The sequence below is a fragment of the Leopardus geoffroyi genome, chromosome C3 (assembly GCF_018350155.1).
Source record: "Leopardus geoffroyi isolate Oge1 chromosome C3, O.geoffroyi_Oge1_pat1.0, whole genome shotgun sequence".
In the NCBI taxonomy this organism is placed as follows: Eukaryota; Metazoa; Chordata; class Mammalia; order Carnivora; family Felidae; genus Leopardus; species Leopardus geoffroyi.
Genome location: NC_059338.1, coordinates 8,500,316 through 8,517,686, shown reverse-complemented (window position 1 = coordinate 8,517,686; position 17,371 = coordinate 8,500,316). Strand labels below are relative to the sequence as shown.

At 51.6% G+C, this 17,371-nt stretch overlaps 1 protein-coding gene and 1 long non-coding RNA gene across 5 annotated transcripts in view; both read right to left on the bottom strand.

Annotated features, from left to right (window-relative positions):
- Positions 1 to 17,371, bottom strand: part of PBX1 (PBX homeobox 1) — a 297,252-nt gene that overhangs the window by 133,341 nt on the left and 146,540 nt on the right. The window lies entirely within an intron of this gene.
- LOC123586338 lies at positions 8,944 to 16,780 on the bottom strand. Its single transcript, XR_006706750.1, has 2 exons — positions 16,493 to 16,780; positions 8,944 to 15,438 (listed from the first exon to the last, which is right to left on the bottom strand). It is a non-coding gene; the product is annotated as an uncharacterized LOC123586338 (long non-coding RNA).

Below are 17,371 nucleotides of genomic sequence, written 5' to 3'. Positions count from 1 at the left end.
GGGGAGAGCAATAATAAAATTAAGCTTCCGGCGCATAGCAACAGAGTTTTCATCAGCCGCAGGCAGTGCAGGGCTGAGCTGCCTGGCTGGCCCGCGCAGAAGGGGGAAAAGTCCTTTCAAGAGGAGTCCACACCCTTCTCCGAATGTGCTTCTTGGCCCTTCCAACATGCACACAACTTCAGATGGTCAGATGGCATGATGAGGGGGAGGGGGTGTGTTCATCTGTCGATCTCTCCCTCCAGCCCCTTCCATGTGCCCACCACCCACACTCGTCCAACATTAACTCTTTGATGACTGCCAATGCTCCAAGCAGAGCCAGGCTGGCCACCACCCAGCATCTGCGAGCGCCAGCTTCCGAGCAGGGGCCACAACGGCTGCCAGCCTAGCAGACAGAGCAGAGCAGAGCATACGCCTCTAAGGAGCCAGCCCAAGATACTTCTTCACCCTGCGTCTCTTTTCCCTCTTCTTTGGCTCTTTGGGTTTAAGGAGAGGCAATGTGATAACTAGAAAGGGACTGGGCTTTAGGTGCAGCTTGTAGTGAGCCCAATCCAGCCGGTAAGTGCACCCTTCAGAGGTCGTGTGTGCCTAATGCCTAATCTAGGGCCCGGCACGTTATCAAGGACTCAGTCGGCGCAAATTCCTTACTCCTCGTGTTCACATTTTATAAAATGAGGGAAGTGAGCTCCTAATCTCTAAAGTTCCCATCGATGCTGATTTCTGCACCTGTGTGTGGAAGACATGCCGTAACTTACAAACCTTATGATGCTGAGCCAGAGTCGATAACTCTTTCCAAGAAGTTTCATGCTTCCTTTTAACAGGGAGCATTAGAAAATCACATATATATCACTCAACAAGATCACTGCCATAGGTTTTTAGCCGTATCCTCCTGAAAAAACCCTAGGCAGTTATTCCTCAAAAAGAAGTCCTGGGTTGACGGTCACATCCTTCTTCAAAGAATTCAAGAAACCACTGGATGCCAAGACAAGGCCCCAGCTCAGCAAGCATTATGGAAGTAAATGGGAGAAGTACAGGAGAAAGAAAGAGAGAGAGAGAGAGAGATCCAAGCCCCCTTCTTCCTTCTACCATGTATACAAAAAGCCCAGTTAAGAATGCAGCCCTCGGAGCACCTGGGTGGCTCAGTCGGTTGAGCATCCGACTTTGGCTCAGGTCATGATCTCACAGTTCGTGGGTTCAAGGTCTGTGCTGACAGCTCAGAGCCCAGAGCCTGCTTCGGATTCTGTGTCTCCCTCTCTGTCTGCCCCTCCCCCACTCATGTGCGCTCTCGCGCTCTCTCTCTCTCTCTCTCTCTTTCTCAAAAGTAAACATTAAAAAATTTTTTAAAAAAGAATGCAGAGTCCTCTGTGGATTAATATACTCCTTCAAAAATAAAACCACAGCACTTCCTCCTGGCAAATTTGTGGCAAAACAATTTGTAGAAGGAAAAGGCTGGAATTTAGACATTCCACTTAACTGCTTCAGAAATCTAAGGACCTTGAACCTTGTGGGATTTGAAATCGATGGAATTAATTAAGGGAGATGCCCAGCACTCTCCACTAAGTAATCAGCAGGTACAGTAGACCTGAAAGTCTATAAAGAAAAATGGAACAGGATGACATTGAAGGAGGCAGGAAGGATTAAAAAATGAGCGTCCGAGTGGGAAAGGCACACGCCCATTGATCGCAGCTTAAGAGACGAAGGCTTCGGCGAGCAGGAGGGGAGAGGATGGTTGCAGAGGGTGAGCGTAAGCCGTGCAGATACGTATAATCGGTGACAGCCAGGCAGAGCAGGCAGGGAGCCTGGAGCTGAGGGTCAGTCCGGGGATAAAGATGCAAAACCGGGTCGAAGATATTCCCATTTTACTGGACAGTGTACCACTCTACATCATGTTGTAGGGCGTTCATTGACTATCTCCTTCACCACCGTGGAAGCTCCATGGGGGCAAGGGTTTTGTCTGTTCTGTTCTCATTGTATCTCTAGCACCTAGAAAGCAGCCTGTCACCAAAAAGACGCTCGATGAAGTTTTATTAAATGCATAGATAAATAAACAAATAAATGTAACATTCCAAGTGAATATAGGTACCCTGGCTACTCCCTGGGTGGGAGTCTCCAGTTCCCCAGGGCAGCCAGGTCGAGAAGGGGGAAAACACAGGTGAGCTAAGAATGAGAAATCAAAGAACAGCCACTCCGTGAACAACACGGGCTTGAACGCGGGTTTGAACTGCGGAGGTCCGCTTACACAGATTTTTTTACAGTACAGGGCCGTACGTGTGTTTTCTCTTCTTTTTTTTTAAATATTTATTTATTTTTGAGACCGAGCGACCATGAGGGCAGAGGGGGCGGAGGCTGGAGGATCCAAAGCAGGCTCTGCGCCCACAGCGGAGAGCCCGACGGGGGGCTTGAACTCGCACACCGTGAGATCACGACCTGAGCCGAGGTCAGATGCTCAACGAACTGAGCCACCCCGGGCGTATTTTCTGTATTTTCTCTTCTTTACGATGTTCTTAATAACACTTTCTTGTCTCTAACTCCCTTTCTTGTAAGAATACAGCATACATTACCTCCAGCACACACAATACGTGCTCATCAACCGTTGATGCTACTGATAAGGTTTTAGGTCAACAGTAGGCTGTCATGCTTTGGGGGAGTCACAAATTATACCTGGATTTTCAACTGGGCAGGGGGTTGGAGCCTTTATTCCCTGCAGGGTTCAAGGTCACCTATAAAATGCTCAGCGTGCACACCTGGGGAACATTAGTGAACCTTTAGTAACTTGCTTTTCCATGCTAACGGCAACAAATAGAAAAGGGAGGGAATGCAGACAAGTGTCTTGGAAGGTGTTCCACAACAGGAAGCAACCGTGCTGTCACAGCAGAGGACCACAGTTCCAAGAAGTCAACTGCTTTTGCTTTCAGGTCGTTATGCCTCCACCTCTCCCCTCTCCCGATCCTGGACAAAGAAAAGCAAACACCGCCACCCTGTTTTAGGGATGGAGTCCCTGAGATTTGAAGTGGTGCCCAAAAGAGAATTCTGGCCACCCTGAGAATCACAGAGGAAGTCTGAAGACACTCTAGCCCCCAGCTTCATATGCCACCCAGTCAAAAGCCTACTCTGGGGCCCGGGGGTGGGGGGGGAGGGGGAGGGAAGAATGACAGTGAGTCCCGTATTCCTTGGTGCAAAGATGACCTTTCGACCACAGAGCACAACTAGAGGAAGCCCCCTGTGTGACAATACCAAGAGGCAAATTCCAGAAACAGGAATAGACCGTCTGCCATGAGCTGGAGAATGCTCACAGACCCCTGGGATTATTAGAAGGAGCTTGACTGACAGACGCCCACACCCGTTCTAATTTACTGGGTCATGTCCTTACTGGTTCAGGTGAGTAGAGCATGGTGCCTGCCTAAGATATCCTGACGCTCTTCCAGACAAAGCGATCCCCTCGCCCTGCCCAAGAGGATTCCCCTAAAATCCGTCTTTTGTTACAAGAACGGTACAACCGCTGGATGCCTTGTATACCCCGGAAAGGAAGCCACGGGAGCCCTAAGCCAACCGCAGCCCCAGTAGAGGGAAGCCCCTTCCCTGGACCAGAGATCACTAAGCCCAACAAGCCACGTCCCCCCCCCCCCCCCGGGCATCTCTGTTACCTTCACAGGCATCTCAGCACATCCCTGCCCAGTGCTATTCACACTGGAGAAGGCACTGACTGGGTCTGGGGGGCAGGGGTACTCAAGCTTCAGTGATATTTCTCCATGTGAGATTCCCGCCCCCCCCCCCCCCCCCCCCGCCGCCTCGCCCTCCCCGTTTCGGTACTGGCAGAAAGCATTCTTTTTTTTTTTTTTTTTTTTTTTTTTTTAACATTTATTCATCTTTGAGAGACAGAGCATGAGTGGGGGAGGGCTCAAGAGAGAGGGAGACACAGAATCTGAAACAGGCTCCAGGCTCTGAGTTGTCGGTGCAGAGCCCGATGCGGGGCTTGAACTCACAGACTGTGAGATCATGACCTGAGCTGACATCAGACACTTACCCCACTGAGCCACCCAGGCGCCCCCAGAAAGCATTCCTGAGGGGTTCCTGTTCATGTCGGCAGACATTAGCCCGAGAAATAGTAGCTTTTGTTTCTGTGTCTTCTCCTAAATGAAAGTTAGAAGGCCCCAGGGCTCTTGGGTACATCCCAGAGTCCTAGGTGACCTGCTTCTTTGTGGCCAGGACTATCACGTGGGGAGTGACGTGCCGACTTTCGAGTACGAATGTCAGTCACAGGAGTCTCTCCGAGGGGGCAGCATGTTCACATAGGGAACCTCGGCACAATGGGGGACTTGACACACAGTAAAAGCCCCAGCAGGTTCTGCCACCTAGGAGCTGAGAATCCAGACAGGGTGAAATTTCCCATGAGCCCAGATAACTGTAAAAATGGCCTTCTATCATCAGACCCACAAGATTGTTAAAAAAAAAAAAGAAGGAAAGAAAATTAAAATATGCAGAACAGCGAAGGAGCATTTTCAGAAACGGAGAGCACAATCTTTCATTGTGTGCCCTGTCCTTATAATAAAAACACAGTGTTGGACCTGTCTGGACACGGGGACTTTCTGGTTTCCGTGTGAGGCTGGACATTTTGCATTCAATACAAATGAGTTCCTCAAAATCAGAATCAATTGTCATAAAATGGAGGGAAGTGTTTTCCCAAGGGGCAAGCACTGGCGGTACAACTGGAAATGTTCAACTTGATTATAATGCTTCGCGAAAAGGTCAGCGTGGGATTTCAGAGCTGTACCTTGAGGACGTGCGCCGTGTTTGCAGGCAGGGGTGAAACGGGGAGACGCGGGCTGCCCAGGCTCGCACGTCCGCATCACTCTGATCACATGTCAGGGGGCCAGCAGCGGACCGTGTGCTTCGGAAAGCAAAGAGACGCGTTCGCACACTTGTACGCGCGCACGCAGTTAGACGCACGCATAGCCGCACGCACTTGTGGGAGCCAAAGCACTTCCAAATTCGATGGCGGGAAGAGTGGGCCATCACTGGCATGTTCACTGGAATGGGACAAAAACAGTGTTCCCGTATAATCTCGTAAAGCACTGGATATCCATTTAGCGGGACACAGCACAGAATCACCTGGGGAGCTTTTCAAAAATGTACATGCCTGGGCCTCCCCACAGCCGGGGATTCTGATCCGGGACAGGTACGATGTTTACAAAGGTCTCCAGGCGATGCAAACACACCACACGTCTCCTCCCTGGTTTCCTGTAAACACTATATTTACAACTCCAATTAACAGCCTAAAGCTTTCAAATCCTCCGGCCAAGTGAACACCTCCAGGTTCCGGCCGAATGTTTGTCACCGAATTGCATCATCATTAGGATCAGGGCTCATATTCTACATTTTACTGCAGACATCAAACCATGAGCTTCCTAACCTCCCCAGGCACAGGGCAAAGTACAGACAGAAGAATTTCCGCGAACCCTACCTCCGATTTAAACCTGCGGGAGGGTGCAGAGAAAAATGGCTCAGCATGGAGTTGCTTGCTCGTGGGCCACTACCCTGACCATTTGTTCCCTCTCGCAGCCCAGCATGCCTGTGTGGGCCTCCGGTAGCCCCCAGCTTGTTCGGTTTATCAGATCTGACGGGGTCGCTGGCCGGGAGCAAGGCTGAGCAGAATTCTGAAACACTTCCGTGATCAACCAAAAGGTTGTCATGTGGCCATTTCCTGAGGGTCAGCCCTTCCTCTTTCAGTACCTCCAAGGGTGATTCGACTCGAGGGAGGGGGCTTCACCACACACACTGGGAACACGCAGGGCCTCGGTCTCAATTCCAAAGACACCGAAACTCGGCCTCACTCGCAATTCACATTTCTACACTTCACAACCTGAAATTCCGAAACAGATCGCTCTCTCAAAACCAGTCCCTGCCACAAAGAGAAGAGTGGGTGGCTACGTCTGCCATCTTTATAAAAAGTCCAGCTGACCAGAGAGTCAAAAGCGTGGTCATCTCCAGCCAGGCCGTCTCTGTCATCAGCTTTGATTTCACAAAGGAGCAGAGGCGGCTGAGTTCATCCCCAAAGCCCGGGCAATGCAAGGGTTGGCTGCTCGAGGGCTCCTCAGCGCCCAGTGGATGGATGCTCATCATGTGATAGTAATTAGAACCTCTAAAATCACTTTAGAGACTACATTTGTGGCCCAAATCCTAAATACTCCTAGTTGTCAAACATTCCTCCTTACACCCACACATCTCAGAGTTAGTCCTAGCGAAGCAGCATCCAGAACGATGAAGGCCACCACACCTTGACCTCTCAGAGCTCCTGGACGGGATCCAGTTGGGATCTTCAATGGACAGATTTTCACCTCCTGCATGGCTGTCTTCATGGGGATTGGGGTTGCAAAAAATAATATCTTTTTGCAAAAAATAATCTGGATTCTCTAAAGTTACCTTGAACATGCTACAAGGCCAATGCAAGATATTTTTCTATGTTAATCGACATGTCTAAACTTAGAGTCAAAAAACAAAAAACAAAATCAAACAAAACAAAAGGTGAAACATGCTGGTAATGGCAAGTTCACGCTTTTTTACTACAGTATCGTAGCTCAGGAATCAGACTTAACTCCACGACAGAAGCATTAGGCACCGCTGGGCAAAGTCTTTAACTTTTTTTTTTCTTTTTAATGTTTGTTTATTTGAGAGAGAGAGAGAGAGAGAGAGAGACCGAGCACGAGCCGGGGAGGGGCAGAGAGACAGGGAGACACTGAATCTGAGACAGGCTCCAGGCTCCGCACTGTCAGCACAGAGCCCGACGCGGGGCTCAAACTCACAAACCGTGAGATCGTGACCTGAGCCAAAGTCGGGCGCTTAACCGACTGAGCCACCCAGGCGTCCCAGTCTTTAACTGTTTTGAACCATTCGGAACTATCCGAACTACTCAGAATAGTTTCTGAATCCATGCAAATGGGATAACGCTACCTATCTTGATATTTTTTTGAGAATTAAGTAAAAACAAAACGTGACGTCTGGCACATACTAAGTGCTAAAGAGACTGCTACTATGTTAAGCCGTCGTCATTATGATTATTAACGGAGATTCATCTCCTTAAGGTCATACTGGGTACTGTTGTCAGCGATGGGCTAGAACTGGAGGGGAGCAGGTATTACTTCCACTCGGCGCTCTGAAACCGCCGTCTCCCCCTAGTGGAAGCCTATTCATTTGTTTGTTTTTGAACTCGGAAGGGTTCGGCCAAAGGCACACCTGTTTCCAGACGGGGCTCGATGAAATAAATGCTTCATTTTGTTTCTCTGTCAGAAACGGGGCCCTAGTCCACGTAGGGGATACGTCTAGAGAGCGTTTGTTCTAACTTTCTGGAGCTAACACACACCTGCCCAAGTAGCGGGGCTGATGTACTCCCACTATCCTGGAGCTCCTAAGACGGTCCCAGCTGCTGCTGGAAGGATTTTTAGATGCATTATTTATTTGAACACCTGCCTGACAGAGCTCAGTCTAGGAAGGGAGGGGACACTGGGACACCCAGGGATTCCTTCCCGATATGGTTGCATTTGCTGGTCTGTATTCAGCCTGTGGCCATCGAAGGGCCTTCCTCCTCCCCAAGTCTGGTTCTGACCGCACCACACACCAGGTGGGTAAAAGTCTTCAAAGAAAACACAACCCACGCCGCTTAAAAAAAAAAAAAGTTTATTTATTTATTTTGAGAGAGAGAGGAAGACCGGGTGAGCACAAGCAGGGGTGGGGGGCAGAGAAAGAAGGAGAGAGAGAATCCCAAGCAGTAATGTCAGCGCACAGCCCAATGCGGGGCTTGAACCCACGAACCGCGAGATCGTGACCTGTGCCCAAATCAAGAGCCGGACGCTTAACTGACTGAGCCACCCGTGTGGCCCCCGTGCCATGTTCTTTTTTTTTTTTTTTTTTTTTTCAACGTTTATTTATTTTTGGGACAGAGAGAGACAGAGCATGAACGGGGGAGGGGCAGAGAGAGAGGGAGACACAGAATCGGAAACAGGCTCCAGGCTCTGAGCCATCAGCCCAGAGCCCGACGCGGGGCTCGAACTCACGGACCGCGAGATCGTGACCTGACTGAAGTCGGACGCTTAACCGACTGCGCCACCCAGGCGCCCCTCCCGTGCCATGTTCTTAAACAGAGGCTCTCAAGTCATCCAAGAACCCGAAGCCAATGCCATGCCAAAGCGTGGCAGACACAGAGCACCCTGCCCTGGCAGCTATTAACACATCAGTCGCTCTCAGCTGTCCTCCCCGTGGTGGCACACTTACTTCCAAAGGTGGTATCGCTTCCGTTATTTTTACTGAAAGGAAAACTGAGACACAGCAAGAGCTGCTACACAACTGTCACCCCCTTTCCCGTTTTCCTGCCTTTATTTCTATGGTTCGCCTCAAGCGCAAGAACCATTCTTCCCTTCTGCCGACTTCAAACCTACCCATTTTTCTTTTTTTTTTTTTTATTTTTCTTTTAACTTTTATTCATTTTTGAGAGACAGAGGGAGACAGAGTGTGACTGTGGGAGGGGCAGAGAGCAAGGAAGACACAGACAAAGCAGGGTCCAGGCTCTGAGCTGTCGGCACAGAGCCCGACGCGGGGCTCGAACTCATGGACCGCGAGATCACGACCCGAGCCGAAGTCGGACGCTCAACCGACCGAGCCCCCCAAGTGCCCCAAACCTACCCATTTTTCAACCCCGAGCTCCAGCTCCCTTCCCCGACCAGCCATGTCCCACCATCACCACCACCACCCTGGAACCGAACTGCTGTCTGCCTCCAAAACTGAACATTGCCCGTATCATCACATTTAATATTTGAACTATGTTCCACATTGAGCCGTCACAGCTGCAGTGTCTTTAGGTCTTGTAAGAAAGGAATTGCATATGTTTTCCTTAACTGTTTGTAACTCGGCACCAGGCACGCGGGGGGTGATGAACGCCAGTCTGAAGGCTGACTGAAAGGCCCTCGCCAAGCCACGCGGCAATCTGCCATTATAAAAATGTTCGCAGGAAAAATTCTTGCTGCCGGCGCACGGGGTTGGTTCACCAGGTCGTGCTTTCTCTGCACACTCCGCCTTGGGCTAAATTGCCTAATTTTTCAATATTTAGTCTTCCCATTCTGTTCAAGGGGGTAAGGATCTTATTATTTATTTAACTCACAGGAGTCTTAAGCGACCGACTGTTTATGGAAGGTTCGGAGATCCCAGAATGAATGATGCCGCGTTTAGTGCAGAGTGCGGCCGCCTTACGCAGACCAGTGGGCGGTGTGTTCAGAGTCCTGCGCAGAGAAACACCACTTGGCAGTCACCACACACACCGTTGTCATGTGATCTGGAAACATCTCGCTGGCATAACTCATACGCAGAATGTCTTTCTATGTAATGACCCAAATATGCCAGTCACGTGCCTCTGAGAAGCAAGTAAGATTCCAGAGAACTGCAGTTTTGTTATACCCACCCCCGGCCCCCCAACTCCCAAGTAATCTCTCTGCCTTGGAGTTGGACCCTCTGAACGGCGGCCTTCAAAGTCTGTGTGGAGAGTCTGCCTCTGTGTGTAGTCATCTCAGGGTGATGAGGAAAGGAGCCTGGTATACAAAGGGCCCTGGTAGGTAGGGTGAGTGAAGGTCCCAAGATACAGATTTTTAACTGACTGACAGAATTTATGCTTCGAGGGGAAAAGCGTATCCCGGCCAGGATTTCTGAGTCAGAGGAACAGACTCCGATAATCCACAGGCTTTCAATCCAGCCTCTCGCTTTGAAGGCCTGGGCCAGTGAAGCAAAAGTAGACATACCTACGTTTAACTCACCCACTCATCAAGTACCTCCTGGGACCCAGGTGTTATTTAGACACTAGAAAAGAGCAAGTTAAATAAGGTCTCCACCCGGGGTGACGTTCCCCGTCCATCACCGGGAGACATGGAAAGATCCCACAGCAACACAACTGGAGGAGGTTCCTGGACAACTCAAGAACGCACCGGACTCCTGTTGCTGAGAACCCAAAGTCAACTGACCCTCAGGAGCACGGGGTCTCCCCAAGGCTTCGTGAACAACCAACCGCAAGGCAAACACACACCAACAAAAATTCCCTGATTATAATCGGGCCTCTGCAGGACCCAGAGGTCTGTCATCAGAACCGCCCAAGATCCCGTCACCATTTTTCACTGTTTCTGCTGAAAGAGATTTAAGAAATGCGAAGCTGGGAAGGTGCACACAACTTAGAAAAATCATTTCGTGAAAGAGTCATCACTGGAGAAGTCCAATTCAAAGTCCTATTCATCCGTTCACTCACTCCACTATTCAACAGTCAACATCTCTTGAGCAGCTCCACATGCAGAGAGAGGTGAGAGCTGGTGTCTTGGGAAACACGGGAATGGTCGGCACGGTCCCAGCTCTCGAGGAACTTACAAGATCAATCGGGGAATCACAAGCCTCATTTTACAGAGGAGTAAACAGTGGCATGGAGAGTTCAGGGATGTATTTTAAATTCTTCATCCCACAACTAAGTCATCCTGTAAGGTCATCATAAAGATGAAAAAGCACTGGGCTAGAAGGCAGGACCATTCTCCTCATCCCTAGTCGGAGCCCCCAGTTCAGGCTTACGGGGCAGATGCCCCTCCCTGGGGTTTCAATTTCCTCATCTCCACAACGAGGAGATAATTCTTTAGAGTGGGTCCCTCCAGCTCTAAGATTCCATGACTCGAACACACATGACCAATAATGTTTGGGAGTTAGAATCTCTCAGGGAGGGGATTTAAATGACAATGGTTACTCCGCTGATATAAAGTCCTACCGAAAGGAATACGGGAGCCATTCCATTCCATTGACATGGCTGTATTTTTTCTTAGAAGGTGCGTAGCCCGAGGTGGGATACGTTCTCTTCTGTGGACTTTCTACCTGGTATTCTGCCATCTTAGCAACAGTGGCAGAGAAAGCTGGAGCCCTTCCCTACATCTCCCTGCAGCCCCTGCTAATTGCCTATAACACAGGGTAATAAGTGTTTGCAAGAGCTATGTTGCCCCCTGTAAGAATAACTGCTCCAAAGATAATGTAACCAGTCTACGTGCGATGTGACAAATGGGGACTTGGACTACGTGTAAAGAACTCTTAATTAAAGGTTTAATAGACAGTGAGAGGACTGAACTAGATCATATGCAAGGTCTCTTCCAGCTTTAGATTTTTATATTATATTACTATGAATTCAGGGAAGATACTGAAAAAGATCCCTTTATGTTGAGTTCACCAGTGCCTCTGAAACGTTAACCCAAATCATTTATATCCCATTGATTACATTGTATATTATTATGTATTATCTCCAAAAAAGGAGAATAAAAGTCGGCGTCGAAGAACCTCCAAGTGGATTTTTAGAAACAGACTGTTTAATAATTTCATTACATTTCCGACCCTCCCCAGAGGTTTTCTCTGAACTTGGGGGGGACGTCTCCAAAACTGCGAATCAGCTGGCCATTTTGCAACACGGGAGCTATAAAATCATATATGTGGAGATCTAAATGATGGAGAGATTTCTACTTAATTTTTCCCTTCCTGCTCCCACGTATCAATTGTCCTTAAAACTCATTTTTTGTTTTTGTTTTTTCAGTGGTAGACACACAGGTGGTTCTTATTTCAGGCGGTTCCAAAGGTTCTGCTATTCAAAGATTAATGAATAAAAGGAGCCTTGTAAATAGATTTGCATGATAATGGTGATAATGCTCTCTGCTGCCTTCTGTGCTTACTTGGATCTGTGTGCCCCTGAAAATGCTTCCCTCCCTCTCCCCCCCCCCAGGCACCGGTCCCCTGGCCCCTCTTTCCCGCCACCTGACTCCACTCACTCAGTCTTAGGCAGACAAAAGTGAGTCGGGAATTGGGCAGCTGCACAGAGAGCAGGAAGAGGAGAGGAAGAAAGCAGAGAAGAGAGATGGAGACAGACAGACAGACAGAAGCAGAGTAGAGACTAAAATGCCATGGGGCGCCTGGGTAGCTCAGTAGATTAAGAGTCCCACTCCGGCTCAGGTCACGATCTCACGGTTCGTGGGTTCGAGCCCGCATCAGCCTGGAGCCTGCTTCTGAGTCTGTGTCTCCCTCTCTCTCTCTCCTCTCCCCTGCTCACACTCTTGTCTTTCTCTCTCTCAAAAATAAATGAACATTGAAAAAAATAAAATAAAATGCCTAATGCGCTTTAGGCTAGGAAGATTTCTGCAGAATGAACAGAGAAAAAAAATACCAGACTTCCAGACTTCCACTGTCTTCGGCAAACAATACCTTCAAACTTCCCTTCTGCTTATGGCATCTGCTGCCCAGCACTATTATAGCCTCCCCCCTACATTTTATTTTCACCACATGCTTGACGACCTCACGTAGTATCTTTTTGTCTCAAATCTGTAACTGTTCTAGAACCACACATATGTCAAGGCCCAGGTGTAACCTGTTTCAGAGAGTTGGGTCTAGGAGCAAAAGCTATAGATCTGGCTTTTATCCATCTCCGTAGAGGGACAAGTTCGAAGGGCTCTTCCTTGAAGGCTTTGCCGGAAACCTACCCCTCTCTGAAAACCAACAGTTTCTCCCTGGGGGCTGAGTACCAGCTATTAAGCCATGAGGTCACGGTGTCTCAGGCTCTAGACTTCCCTGAGCCTCCCTCCATGTCCTCTCTCCACGCTTGGGGGGGTGGGGGGGCCTGCCTGTGTTCCTCTCACCCCCCAACCCACTGTGTGGTCTCTAAGCCAGTGTGAGGATGATGAATTGGGCAGGGAATGTCATTCTGGAGGAATGCCACGAAGACGCCCCAGCAAAGTGGATTAAGACAGAAAGCAAAAGTCAGTCCCTGCGGCAGGGGAGGATGGGGGAAGAACCGAGCACCTAGGCCTGGCGATCCAGATGATCCAGATGGAGACTCCCAACGGCGGGAAGATGCTAAGCCATCAGGGCCCACACACCAGGCCAGCCCCTCGCCTTCCTTTGTCTCCCAAGACCTGCATGTGTTTTCCCTCATTTGAACGGCGCCCTGAGCGCTGGAAGCCGGGCTGACCCTCTGCCTCTCATGTTGATTAACATCCCGCGGGGGCACACGGTGCTCCCCGCCCCCCCTCCCTTCCTCTGCGCCTTCTGATATCAAACCGGGAAAAGGGAATCTAAAAATAAAGCCGGGGCCAGAGTGTGTACCACTCGATTGGGCTCCTGTGCTCACAGATCTGCTTATTTTGGCCTATCTCTCCCCAGCGATAAGGCTGCTAACAGCCTGTTATCAGCCAGTTGGTGAAAATGTGCTCCAGCCTGATTAGGCCTCAGTCTTTGCCAAGGTTATAAACAGCCGTTATCGTTTTCCCGAACAGAATAATCCGGACAGTATCAGCTCAGAAACATATGGGCCACACAGAGAAGATAGCCGCTGACGGACACTTCATTTTAATTGTAACGAGTGGGTAGCAGCAGCCGGCAGACAGCAGACAGAGAGCCCCCGATTGGCGGCCGGGCTGTTGTTTTTTTTTTTTTTTTTTTTAAATCCCTTCCTCCTTCCCTGGTTTCCGACGCCTAAACCGCTTTGATATTCTGGGTGGCATAATGAACCGGACCCTACCCCAGATGCTACCAGTCACCAAGCATGACCCTCCCCGAAAAGGCAGATGGGACCTTTCTGATTCTCTCATGGAAAAGAAAAGGAAAAAGAAAAAAGAAAAAAAAGCAACAAGGGGAACAAGGGGAGAACTCCTGCAGCGCTCTCTGCTCTTCAGCCCCCAGTTCAACTTCAATAACCTGTCTGCTCACCCCACCCTGATCTCATCCCCACGGCCGTGCATCTTCGGGGACCCCACCCGGGGCCCTCAGCACGCAGCGGGGGGATACTTGTAATGGAGCGTGTATGCAATTCCCTCCAACTTCCCACACCCGGACGCACATCAACCGCGAGGACGCTGGCGGGGGACAAGCCTCTGCTTGCGGGGACCTTGTGTCCCGAAAGCAATTTCCCCAATCTGGTTTCTCCCCATGCTCTTTCCTGACAGACTTGTTCCTCAGGCTTGTCACAGGAGAGTCAACTACCTGGAGCCGTGGAGGGGAGGGAGGGGACAGAGCGCAAAGAGAATCGCGAAGGTCAAAGTTCCGCCGAAAGCGTTCATTCCCTCTCTGCCTCCGGGTCCGCCTCTCGGTGGCTGACAGCGCGGCCCCGGGTCGCGGCGGTTGGCCAGTGGCCAACGGCCACCCTGTCTTTTCACGGGATGACGCCGTTTCCCCTCACGCGTCAGCAGAAGCGAGTGGAAGGAAGGGGGCTGAAGAACAGGGAGGAAGGGTGGTGGCAAGAGGGGGCGCCTCCCTGCACCCAGCAGCAGACGCGGTCTGCCATCACTGCCCAGCCACACGGGCTCCCACCTGGTGGCCCAGATGCGGCAGCGAGAGCAGGTGGGGTTCCAAGGAAGAGAAGCACGGAAGCCCCCACCTTGGACTCAACTGTCGCTGTTCACACTTCTGCTCAACATCGGAAGACGTTAAGCACCTTCAACTTGGGCCTGTCTTTTTTCTCCTTCCCTTCTCCCAACTTTCGCCCTTAAACCCTCAGGAGTGCTTTCCCTTTCCCCGTCGAAGGCGGCACCGGCCACGGCCGGCCGGCGCACACACTCCGTGAATTCAACAGCACTGGAGAAGTCCCCAGTTTAAACTCAACTTGTGGGGCCTTCTAACAAGGACGAAGAGCGGAGAACTGAAACGAGAAAAAGGAAAGAGGATAAGTGAGCCCAGAAGTTCCTCCCTACCCACAACGGTGCCTCTCCTCTGACATCAGTTTCTCATTCTGCAGAGAGAGGATGGTATCGCTTTGCCCGGGAAAGAAACAGTCACAACAGCGAATATTTCCCGAGCACAGGTGCACAGGCCGGGCACAAGCCAAAGCATCCTGTACGCGCTTGCTGATTTAATCCTCAGAATGATTCTATGATTCACGCCCAGGTGACCAGCTCCCAGCTGCATCTACGCAACGCCAGCGTCTCCTGGGTCCCCAGGAGCTCACATCCAGGGTACACCCTTTCCTGGAGCGGCCCCCTCATCTCTCTTCCTCCACATGCACTCCTCCACGGATTTACAGGGGGCTCACGAGAAGCCCACCTCCAGACTGACCAAGTGCTCTGGCCCCCGAGACTTCTGGTATTTCAGTGTCGATGCCTGTAATAACACCAAATTCAAAAGAAAGAGAGAGAGAATTCTGCTGCCAGCTGAAATGAGCCTGAGGCACATTTTGGTTTTAATTCTTTTTTTTTTTTTCATGGCTTTTCAACACCTGCTCTCACTCTTCCGCTCACCCTGCAAAACGTGGCTTAGGGTGCCTTGCGGTATCACTGCGAGACTGGCCAGCAGATCCGTGCAAGACTCTGCAGTGGGTGGTCTGTGTGCAGTGTCTTGGTGGTCTTCAGCTCAGTCCCCCCGGACCAAGTTTCAAAGTCACAATGGTCTTCCCCTAGTTGCCATCGGAATCTGAAAATATCCGGGAAACGTGAGAATCCCCCTCGGAACCCACGAGCGGGCTCAGAGGCAGTTTATTCAACTTCAAGTGGTCCCCCCCTCTTTTTTCTATTTTTGTTTCCTTATTCTTTCTGTTTCACCGGACCCTGCTTTGTTCTGCTACAGTTTGGGGCTATCAAGCCTGCAGGATTTCCTGCAACAAGCAGCTGGACCTATCTCTCCGGTGGGTCTGCTTCCCATTTCGTCCACGGCCCTCTTTTCGCCTGAGAAGCGTCCACTTCCGTAGAAAGCAAGCCAGTCCTCTCCGTGTCAGCAACGGAGGTAGACGGAGCCTTCGGGGTAGTGGATGTGGACGAAGCGGCCACAAAAAGTGGGCTGGGCCGCCGCCATCTTGTCTCTGCCCAGTTGCCAGTGTGGCGGAGCGTGTCCCGCCTTCTCAAGAGCATCTGTGGCCCCACTGCCGTTGCCCACTTGCTCGGGTGTCCCCACGGCTGTGAGCCCCTGAAGGACCAGGGCCCCGTCTTCCTCCAGTCTGTATGCCCGGCACACAAGCACGGAACGCGGCATACAGGAAGCACTCAATAAACAGCGGCTGATCGCTTCTCGGCCTTTTGGCTAAGATCAAGTGTAATAAACAGCGGCTGAAGCGAGGAAAAGATCCAGGTCGAACCTGCCGAGGTGGGTGTTCGAGGCCAAGGAGACAGCCTTGATTCAACACCTGGCTCCCCCCCTCCCACTAACTCTGCCGTGGCCTCAGTTTCTCCATCTCTCAAATGAGGATAAAGTACCTGTGCCAGAGATTTGTTGCGACTGTGTATGTTACCAGCACTTAGGGGCACCTGGGTGGCTCCTGATTTCGCCTCGGGTCATGATCACACGGTTCACAAGTTCGAGCCCTGCCTCGGGCTCTGCACTGTCGGTACTCGGGATACGCTCTCTCTCTGCCCCTCCCCCACTCGTTCTCCCCTCCCCCAACTCTCTCTCTCCCCGTCAAAATAAGTAAACTTAAAAAACAAAACAAAACAAAACACTGCAACCAAAAATAATAGGCAGACTTTCTAGATACTGATTTGCAGAGCGGCGCCTGGTGGCTCAGCCAATGAAGCATCAGACTCTTGGTTTCAGGCTCAGGTTGTGACCTTGCGGTTCACGAGTTCGGGTCCCACCTCGGGCTCCGCGCCCACCGTGAGGCGCCTGCTCGGGGGGCAAATGCACTTTTAAAATAGAAAGCCCTGGGCCCACTTAGAAAACGGTGCCCTGATAAGCAGTTCCTATTTCTGAACGTGCGTCCCTCGCTCCTCGACACCCGCCCCTTACCCAGCCGCTCTGGTGGCCGTCCCGCTCCGACCAAAGAAAACGCCGCATCCGGGCACCCTGGTTCCAACCCCTGTCGCGCCAGAACTCCGAAGGCCCCCCGCGTCGCTCGGCCTCCGCGGCTTCTGCGGCCCGGGCTTGGCCGCGGTCGCTCCGCATCGCCTGGCCGCAGGCCGCCGAGGACACGGCGTGACCTCCCGGACGGGGACGCGTGGGGGGAAAGCGAGGCCAGATGTCACGTCCGCTGCCAAGTCTCGCGCCGGCGACGCCCTTCCGAGTCCGGCACCGGGCGGACCTCGCGCGGGGCCTCCCTTCGGGACGGTCCTTCCCGCGGTCCCTGCCGGACATCGCCCCCCGCCCCCGCCCCGCCGAGCCCCGGCCCCCCTCGCCCACAGAGGCCCCCCCCCACCCCGACCCCCAACTTCTCCTCGGCTCCCCCCGTACCCCCCCCACCCCCGCAACGCTCCTGGGTCTGGAGCCTCCTAACCCATTTGCCCTCCCCGGGGGCCCGGGCGCAGAACCGCGCTTTCCTTCCTGCCCCCGCCGGGAAGCGGGACCCAATTCCCAGACGGCTCTGCTGGGCGAGCATCGAGGCTTCACGGGAGCCTGGAGGACGGCGTCTGTGCTCTCG